We start from the raw sequence: 10,210 nt of genomic DNA, 5'->3' as shown, positions 1-10,210 counted from the left end.
GTACAAAGAAGTTCAGTAACTTGCCCAAGTAAGTGACAGAGCTGGGACTTGAACTCACAGCTTTTCTGACGCCAAAGCCCACACTCCAGCCACCATCTAACACTGCAGTTCCTCGCTGCACCTAACACATCATGGTACTTTTCTCCTTTTGCTACAGTTCATTCCTTGTGAGTTTCTCTCTCCAATTTGGCTGTGAGCTCCTCATTTGCGGGGACTGGAGCTGCTCCATCTCTGCCTATGAATGAATGACTGAATGAATGACTGAATGACTGAATGAATGAATGAATGAATGAACAGAATGCAAGTGCAAAATGGTGAAGTGCCGTGAGCTTGACAGGACTATCTTGGCTGCCTGTGTCACATGTTAATGAGTGGAGCGATGCTACCCATGTGTTCATGTACCCACAGTGATTACACACCTGCCTGCTAAGGGTCCTAGACCCAAGCAAAGAAATCAAGCTAGGTTCCCTGTCCTCAGGAAGTTTACAGTCGAGGAGGAAAGACAGGACACACCTCCATGCCACTGTAATGTGAGGTGAAGTTAAGAGAAATGTCCACAGTGCTTGGGAACTTGAGGATGGAGAGCCCATCCCACCTAAGGTCATAGGGGGCCTCATGGATATATCCATTAGCTATTTTTGCAAATAGACCATCTCAAAACTTAACGACTTAAAACAATTTCTTTAGCTCATGAGTCTATGAATCAGCAAGCAGTTCTGCTGATCCAGGCCGGCCTTGGCCGACCTTTCCTAGGCACACCAGTGTGTCCAAGGTCAGCTTATGGCTGGGCTGGGGGCTGGCTTGTCTTGGATGGCCTTGGCTGGGTGGCTCAGTAGTCCTCCATGTGTGGCTTCTTCTCCAAAAGGCAAGCCAAGCTTAGGCACATGGCAGAAACGGAGAGCCAACAGAGACTGAGGAAGTGTATAGCGTGCCTTGAGGCCTAAACTCCTACCTCACAAGTTGGCTGGGAGGACTAACTGAGCTGATACAGGAAAGATGGTTGATTCTACATGTGAACTTGACTGAGCCACGGGGTGCCCAGATATTTCGTCAAACATTATTCTGTGTGTGTCTGTGAGAGTGTTTCCAGATGAGATTACATTTGAATCGGTAGGCTGAGGAAAGCAGATGGTTCTCCTTGATGTGGGTGGACCCCATCCCATCAGGAGAAGGCCCAAATAGAAGAAAAAGGCTGAGATAGATGGAACTCCTTCTGCCTGACTGCCTTTGAGCTGGGACGTCAGCCTTTTCCTGCCTTCAGACTCGAACTGAAAAATCAGCTCTCTCTGGGTCTTGAGCCCGCCCGCCTTCAGACTGGAACTGCACCAACAGCAGTCCTGGACCTCTAGTTTGCTAACTGCAGCTCAGCCTTTATACTGACATGAACCCTTCGCTTACAAGAAAAATATCTCTCCTATTGCCCGTGTTTCTCTTGTACCCTGACTGATACCTAAGGTATAGGGAACAGAATAGATTCTCAGTGGCATAAGAGTCATTATGAACCCTTCTCTCTCTGGACAGTGCAGTTAGGTGTTTTCTTTTTTAACTACATTGTCTATTGAAGTATAACATAAATACAGAAAAATACACAAATCACAGGTTACAAGCTCAATGAATTTTCTCAAAGGAAACACACCGGTGTAACCATCACCACATCAAGTTAATCGAATATTACCAGCAAACCAAACCCTGCCTCACTGCTCCCAACCTCCTCCCCCAAGACAATCACTTTTCTGACCTCTAGTACTGTAGATTCATTTTGCTTGTTTTTGAACTTTCTATAGATGGAATCAAATAGCATCATGTCTGGCTTCTTTCACTCAACATTGTGTTTGTAAGATTTATTCATGTTACTGCTTATAGCAATGATTTATTCTTTCTTGTTGCTACATAGTAGTCCATTATACAAATTTATCACAATCTACTTATCCATTCTATTCTCAATGGATATTTGGATCATTTTCAGTTTGGGTAAAGATGAAAAAAGTTGCTATGAATATTCTTTCACTGCAGTAAAATGTACATAACATTTACCATTTTTACCATTTTTAAGGGTACAGTTCAGGGGCATTGAGTATATTCACATTGTTGTGCAACCATCACCACTATTCATCGCCAACGTTTTGTGATATTCCCAAACTGAAACTCTGTACCCATTAAATAATAACTCCCTACTCTCAGCCCCCTACCCCCCTGGTAACCACTGTTCCACTTCCTGTCTCTATGAATCTATGAACATTCTTAGACCTATATTTTGGTGCACATGTGCCCACATTTCTGTTACTAAGTGCTTAATAATGGCTATGTCACGGGTACATATGATCAGCTTTTGACGATAATAACAGTTTTCTAACATGGTTGTACCAATTTATGCTCCTGCTAGCAGAAGGCAAGAGTTCCGTTGCTCCATATCCTCACCAAGAATCAGTGATGTCCGATTCTTAACTCTTAGCCATTCAGGTCGGTGTGGGGTGATACCTCACTGTGAAAGTGATTTCCATCTCCATGGTTTCTAATGATGCTGAGTACCTTGTCATAGTAGGTATACTGGCCATTTGGCTTTCTGCTTTTGCCAAGTGTCCGGTTAAGGTTTTGGCCCAGTTTTCTATTAGATTGTCTGTCTTTTTCTTATTAATTTGTAGAGTTCTTTATAGGCACTAGATACGAGTCCTTTGTTAGATAAATGCATTGCAAATACTCTTTTAGTTGGTGGCTTGCTTCTTACTCTCTTCATAATGTCTTTTGATTAATAAAAGTTCTTAATTTTAGTAAAGGTCAATTTACTAATATTTTTCTTTATGGTTAAAGTTTTCGTGTCCTGTTTAAATAATCTTTGCTTGCCCAAGGTCATGGAGATAGTCTCCTTTGTTTTCTTCTAGAAGCCTCAGTGTTTTATCATTCACGTTTAGATCTGATAAAAGCTACCTTCCTCTGTGAATTTTCTGACACTTCTGTTCCCAGCGCCCTTCTCTTTCCTCCCAGTATGCCCTCACCTCCCCCTCTTTACCCTGTCCTGGCTGATGAAATGGAAGACTCATTCTCCTCTCAGGGTCGGCAAAGAAACTCAGGACTCAGGTTGGTGGGCCAAGTGGGGAGGGGAATGCTGGCTGGGCTGGCAACCATTACGGCTGCACCTGCAGCCCATTTCCCGCTAGCATTCTCAGCAGGGGCGGCCAAGGCTGTTCTTCCTCAAAGAGACACTCCTCCACTCCAGTCAGGCTGAACTGAGGGTGTAGTCGGGGCTCCTCCTAGAGTGTGCAGAGTGCTGGGCAAATAATTTTTTCAGGGTCTCTGTCTGTATAAACAATGTGAGTAACTCAAAATCAGCAAGACTGGCACCACTCGGGTGGCCCAGTCTCACAAGATTCTGCAAAATCCCACATTGGCTTCCAGAATGATCTGCTCGCCAATCTGTCCTGCCCACACAGACACAGTTCTTGAAGCTCTTCAGGCATCTTGTTAAGGGGAGAGATGGAGTCTAGGGTCCATGAGGGTCCCAGTCCAAGCTCAGGGCACCCCATACGGATGGCACAGGCAGCCTAACCAGTGCCAGCCACCAGAAGGCGGCTTAGAAAATTCAAGGCACTCTAAAGCATGAGGATGGGCTGAGGACAGGTGTGGAGCAGGGTCTAAAGATAGTGCGGGGTACAGTCACACCAGAGTGCAATCAGGGTGCCCTGGCAGGCCTGGGGCAATCAAACCTTCACAGTCCAGGTTCCCTCGCCTGCTCTTCCTTCCTATGGATTCTGTGTTGCCTGAAAGTCCCATGTGTAGCTGAATTCTTGGTCTACAGGCTTTTTAGCTCATAAGATGTCACAGCCTCATTTCCATCTCTCCTTTGTGAATGGTACACACTCTCCTCCCGTCCCCTCCTCTTCTCTTCCCCTCCCTCCCGTCTCTCCTCTCAATCTAAGTTTGTCTTCTTTCATTTTTTCATTCTCCATCACTCTCTCTTTTTCCTTTCTTTCCCTCCTCTTGTATCTCTCTTGCTTCCCCTCTATTCTCTTCCCTCCACCTCACCAGATGCATGCACTCACACAGACTTTCAGCCCTGCAGCCCCCAGAGCCCTCTCAGCTCAGCCCCTCTCCCGGGCAGGTGGGCGGGCATACAGACCATATGTGGTGCCAGGAATAAGCAGGAGCCTGGCGGATATGGCGTGGCAGCCTGGTAAGCATTTGTTTTCACCTGGTCCTCACGCTGCTAACACGTTGGAGCATCTCCATGCTTTAACCCTCTTGCTGCCAGTTTCACTGTCTTGAAGGAAGATACAGAGGAAAAAGATACAGGGAAAGCCTTTGGGGTGCCCTCATTCATTTATCCATTCACTCAGTAATCATTGGTAGAGCCCTCACCTGCCCTCTGCAGAGGCTGGCTGGGCTCAGGGGGAACAGAGGTGAGGCAGGCTCAGTCCAGCCTGAGAGGAGAAGTTTATAGTCTAACAAGGGAGGCACACAGCCTGATACACACAATGATGGAGGGGGAGGGGCACTAGAACTCCAAGTAGGGCACCTGACCCAGATTCACGGTTGGCAAGGCTTGCTGGAAGAGGTCCTGCCAGAGCTCCTCTAACATGAAGGTCAACATGAAGGTCAAGCAGGTGCTAGCTGGGGAAGGAAGGGGGACAGAACATTCTAGGCAAAGGGAACAGCAGACCGAAAGGCATATAGAACCTTAAGAAAGCCTGGTATATTCAGGAAACTGTTTGGAATGGCTCTGTGTGTGTGTGTGTGTGTGTGTGTGTGTGTGTGTGTGTGTGTGTGTGGAATGGGTGTAGAGGATATGGTAGGAAATGTAGCTAGAGAGGAATGCAAGGGCTAGGTCATACTCAGAGGACTGCAAATGACAGGCCACATAGCCAGGACCTTATCCTAAAGGCGGTTAACAGTGGTAGAGTCAGATTTGTGTTTTCAAAAGATCCCCGTGGCTTCAGGGTGGAAGAGAAATGGGAAGAGGAGAGGTGGGAGGTAGGGAAAGGAGAGAGGAGTCCCTGCCTCTCTCTGGTACCCCTTCCCCCTCCAGTGGGGACCATGGGCCCCCTTTCCATCAGCCTCTGCCTCCTCCTTGGGCTTGGTGTGCCAGAGGCCAGCTCATTACTGGGCAGCTACCTTCCCTTCTCCATGAAGGACTTCAGGTCTGGCCAAAGGGGGCAGCCCCACGCTGGGCTCTCCCGGCCCCCGCTGTAGCTTCAGCCTGCTGGGCTCCTGACCAGGGTGAGGTGGGGGAGAGGAGCACATTAGCCTCAGCCCTCAGACAGGTGGGGCCCAGGAGCAGTCTGGCCATCATCCATCTGGTATCCATGTGTTTGGGGGAAGCTCTGTGCCCCTTAGGCCCAGCTTTTACACACAACCTGTGGGCTGAATCAGCTTCGGAGGAAAGCCTCGGCATCTGGATTCAGACTGACAGAGGACTTGTTCTCCCGTCCTGCACTGCTGTCACCTCTGGCTATGTGTGCTGGAGGAAGCCACCTCCAGGCCACTTCCTTCATCTGTAAAATGAGATACTGGTATTTACCCTGTAGATTTAGGAGATTTCCGTGAGGCAACTTAAGCATTTTGCTCAGAGTTGACTCTTGTAGACCCAAAGTGTATGGGGCTGTGATTGTCATCGTAGTTTTCCCTGATGGCCGTGTTTGAGTCCTTACTAGTTGTGTGACCTTGGACAAGTTACTCTCAGCGGGACTCGGTTTCCTTACCTGTAAATGGGAATAATGCCTGTATGCATCGTAGGGGATTGTAGGTCAATCCAGGTAAAGGACTTACAACAGTGCCTAGCATATTGTAAACATAAAATAGTGTCTTCTTACTTGAGTTTTCCCCAAGAATTTTATTTTTTCTCTGATTTGGAGATGGCCACTGAAGCCAAACCCCTTTGACTTAGTGCCCTGACACCCAGTATAGGTCCAAGTAGCCCCTGGTTCTCATACAATACAACAAAGTATTAGATGTGGAAGTATTCCTGCGGGGATGATGCTTAAGACATTCATGGTCAAGACCATTTGGGGAGTGATCTGTGGATTTTGTTCAGTGAATTGTTCAGCTGAGTTTTGCACTGGGTGACAGTTACAAGTCACTTCTGGGTTGGAGTAGATCAGTCATTAATCCCGTCAACAAACTCTCATACCTTCTCTGTGCCAGAGGGGGATGCCAAGGGAAATACACTGAAATCACTGCTTCTGATCAACGAGCAGACATGTTACTGGATTTTCCTAGGTGGATGATGTCAGCAAACCCCACTTCCCTGCAAGAACAGCCAAGAGCAAAATTATTTCTCCTCTTCCAACAATTCCATAGGATGCTTCCAGTTCTGGCAAACATATTCCCTCTGTTTAGAACCACGGAGAAGTAGCTCTCCAAGAACATTCTGATGTAGCGTTTCATTTAATCTGCAAACACCCCTGTGAGGAAGAGAGTATTATACACTTCCTAAAGGAGAGGAAACTGAGACCCAGTGACCCGCCCAGATCACCGGCTGGAGAATGGCGGAGGATTAGAACCCAGTTCTCCCCAAGTTAAAAGTTCACATTCAGTTCACTGTCCCATGCTGACCTATAAGAACCCCCTCTGCTCCCTAATTACTGTGATTCTTTCTCTTTTGAGGTTCTAGTCTCAGTTGGAAGGAAATTTGTCTTCAAGAAGGAAGAGTACTCTCTCTAAATGGTCTTGGTTCTGGATGGCTGGATAGTCTCAAGAATGAGCAGGACCACTTTTTCCCCCTGAGTCTTTATTTTTTCTCTTTACCAAGGTAATGCATGTCTATTTTTAAAATTTTAAACACTATTGGAATGTTTAAAAAGTGAAAGTCACAGGTATTCTCCTCCCCCAAACTAGCAGCTGCTAACAATATGGAACAGAGTCTTCTAGTCTTTTCCCACACAAATATTAATAACACATATAAATATCATAGTAACTGTTAGTATTACAGATATTAAGCATATCATGGACCTTTTAAAAGATTAACACTATATTGAGGACTTCTTCCACTGTCGGTTCATTCGACATGCCTCATCCTTTTCACTTGGTTGCTATGGACTGGATGTCAGGTTCCCCCCAACTTCATATGTTGAAACCTGACCGCCACTGTGAGGGTACTTGGAGGTGGGGCCTTTGGGAAGTGATTAGGTTCTGAGGATGAAATCCCCATGAATGGGATTAGTGCCCTAATAAGAGAGACCCCAGAACGCTCCTTCACCCCTCTGTCATGTGAGGCCATCTGTGAACCAGGAATTGGGCCCTCACCTGACACCAAATCTGTCAACATCTTGGTCTGGGCTTCTCAACCTCTGGAACCATGAGAAATAAATTTCTGTTGTTCGTAAGGATCCAGTCTGTGGTAATTTTGTTATAGCAACATGAATGGGCCAAGACATAGGTGCATGGGAATCCAAAGATTGGAAGGACCAAACTTTCCTCACCACTCCCCTGGGGATGGATATTTGGGCTGCTGCCTTTTTCCATTTACAAAAAAACATGGAGCCTCATCCTACCAGATCCTACACTCCTCACTTGAAGTGCTTGGTATAATCCCATTTAAGGAGTTCTGTGAATGGCTGTTCAAAATTTCTCTCCCCCACTAAGCTCTAAGATTGTTAAGGGACCCTAAGGGATCGTGTCTGTGTGTTCATAAGACTATCTCGGTGCCTAGTTCAGTGCCTGCCACAGAGTAGGGCCTTTATAGTTCATTTTATATGAACAACCAAAGGCACAGAGTACTGAATGGATCGATGCATGCTTGTGTTGGCTTCGGCAGGGCACACTGCGAAGGAGAAGCGCCAGGTCACAGGACGTGCATGTTCAAAGCACGTTAACAGACTGCACAGTTGCCTCTGAAAGGAGTGACCAGTTGAGGGAATGAGAGGACTGGTTTCCCCACACTGCAAGGAAGACGCTGTGGTGGGACGTGAGAGGACAGCGGTATTTCATTTAGTCCCGTACAGGGTGCGGGGAGCCCAGTGATGCATCTTCCCCATGCTGCTCTTCCGGAGCTCTCACCCGATACAGACAGAAGAAAGGAAGCTCACCTGCTTGGCCCCAGCAGGGGAGCCGGCACAGTCAGGCGCTGCTTGCTGCAGGCGTGCCCCACCCTGCCTCCAGCCCCTGGCTTCCCAGCTGCCTGGCAACCAGCAGTTAAAGACGCAGCCTTTCAAGTGTCTGTCTGCCCTGCCAGCTTTGGTGCGGCTGCCCTGTGCCCGCCCTCTCCTGAAAGGCAGAACAGGAGCAACACCCAGTCTTGCTTTAAAACGAAATTACACCACAGCTGCATGGGGTTAGAAGCTGGGGCAGTGCGCAGAAACGCAGCCTGGACCCAGGAGTGAGGTGAGCAAGGAGAGGGCCTGCGGGACCTCTCTGCTCGAGCCAAGTACTCTCTTCTGACGGAAGAGATGGCTCCGTGGGGTTTCACGTGTGTGCGTGCGCGTTGAGAATGTCAGTGTCCTAGATGAACGGGCCTCGCGTCGCCTGCTGTGCAGGCGCCCACCCACAACCTTTAAGGATGCAGTGGGAAAGCCAACAAGTTCAAGGCCTGTGGCTGGGTTGACAGGCAGAAGACAACTGAATTTAGGCTGCACCCCTCTTTGATAATGAGCCACACTCTACCTTTCACTTGTTCATTCAGATATGAATTGAGCACCTGCTATGTGCCAGGCACTGCTCAGGACTCTAGCGACAGCACTGGGAACAGGACAGATAAGATCTGCTCTCATGATCTTTATATTTTAGAAGGAGGGAGCTGACGAAAGAAGCGTAAGTAAGTAAATGAGCTAAATAACTTCAGGTGGAAAGTGTTTTCAAACAGAATAAAACAGGCAGTGCTCTGAAGAGAAGAGTGGGGAGTTCCTTTAGACTGGGTAGTCAGGGAAGGCCTCCCAGAGGAGGTACCATTTTCCCCCAAATAAGACCTAACCGGAAAATAAGCCCTAGCATGATTTTTCAGGATGACATTCCCTGAACATAAGTCCTAATGCATCTTTTGGAGCAAGCCTTAATACAAGAGCTGGTCTTATTTTGGGGGAAACACGGTAGCAATTTGATCTGGGGGAGGAGAGGGAGCCAGCCCAGTGATGAACTGGAAAGAGTTCCAGGAGGCGGGCACAACAGGTGCAAAGGCCCTGAGGCCAGATGAACTTGGTGTTTTAATGCTCTGAAGGATGAACAGAACGGGAACATCATGGGCCAAGGGCAGACCAGTGTAAATGCATTGGGAAATCATTTCCTTCCTTGCATGCAAGTTATTATTGAACTTCCATTCATTCATTCATTCACTCATTCATTCAGTCAGTTGGCAAGTTAGTTAACAATCCTTTTCTGAGCGAAACCTCAGGGACTGAGGATCTAGAAATGAATGAAAGACAGTCTTTGCCCTTGCAAAGCTCATAGCTTCATGGGCAAAGACAGTGTGGACAGAGATACTTACCACCCAAAGGGACAAGCAGAGGCAATTTCAAGGTGCTGGGAACCCAGAGCTGGGAGCATTTGTTTCTTATGTGGGAGGATCAGGGAAGACCTCCAAAAATACATGATGCATTTAAGCTGGATCTTGAAACACTAAGCATCATGCTGACATACCAAGGTGTTCAGTATATATTTATTACATGAAAGAAAGAAGGGAGGGAGGAAAAGAAGAAAGAGGAAGGATGGGAATTTGCCAAATACTGAGGAAAGAAAAGGCATTTGAAGCATTTGGGCAGAGTTTTGGCAACATGTGGAAAAGGGGTGATTGAGCCTTGCGGAAGTCATAGGAGATGTCCCAGAGGTAATGTGAGCAGAACACGTCCCACCTTCTATTCTGGAGCTCCTACTATGTATGCCACACAGTAGGTGCACAGTACATGTTGATGGTATTTAATGCTAGTTGCTAAGTATTGCTAGTAGCTAGTTGCTATGTATGCCGCACAGTACATGTGGTGGTATTTAATGCTTGTTGCTAAGTATTTCTGTTTCTCTGCTAGGACTGCACTACTCTGCCATATGTAAAGTTAGGTATGGTCATGTGACTTGACCAGTGAAATATGAGAAGTGATGTGAACTCTGGACAGAAGCTTTAAGAGCTAGTGATTGATTTGTAATATCCCCTTTTCCCTGCCTCAGCAATCCTAGAAGCACAGCGAAGGAGCCTCCCTCAGCTTGGGTCCCTGAGGGAGGACAATGTAGAGTAGAGGTCCCTGCCCACCTGGGATGTGCATACAGGATGGGCCGCTGAGATTCTGGGCTGGTT

Source organism: Rhinolophus sinicus, chromosome 16 (assembly GCF_057876585.1).
Source record: "Rhinolophus sinicus isolate RSI-liver-muscle chromosome 16, RSI-T2T, whole genome shotgun sequence".
NCBI lineage: Eukaryota > Metazoa > Chordata > Mammalia > Chiroptera > Rhinolophidae > Rhinolophus > Rhinolophus sinicus.
This window is presented reverse-complemented; position numbering follows the sequence as displayed.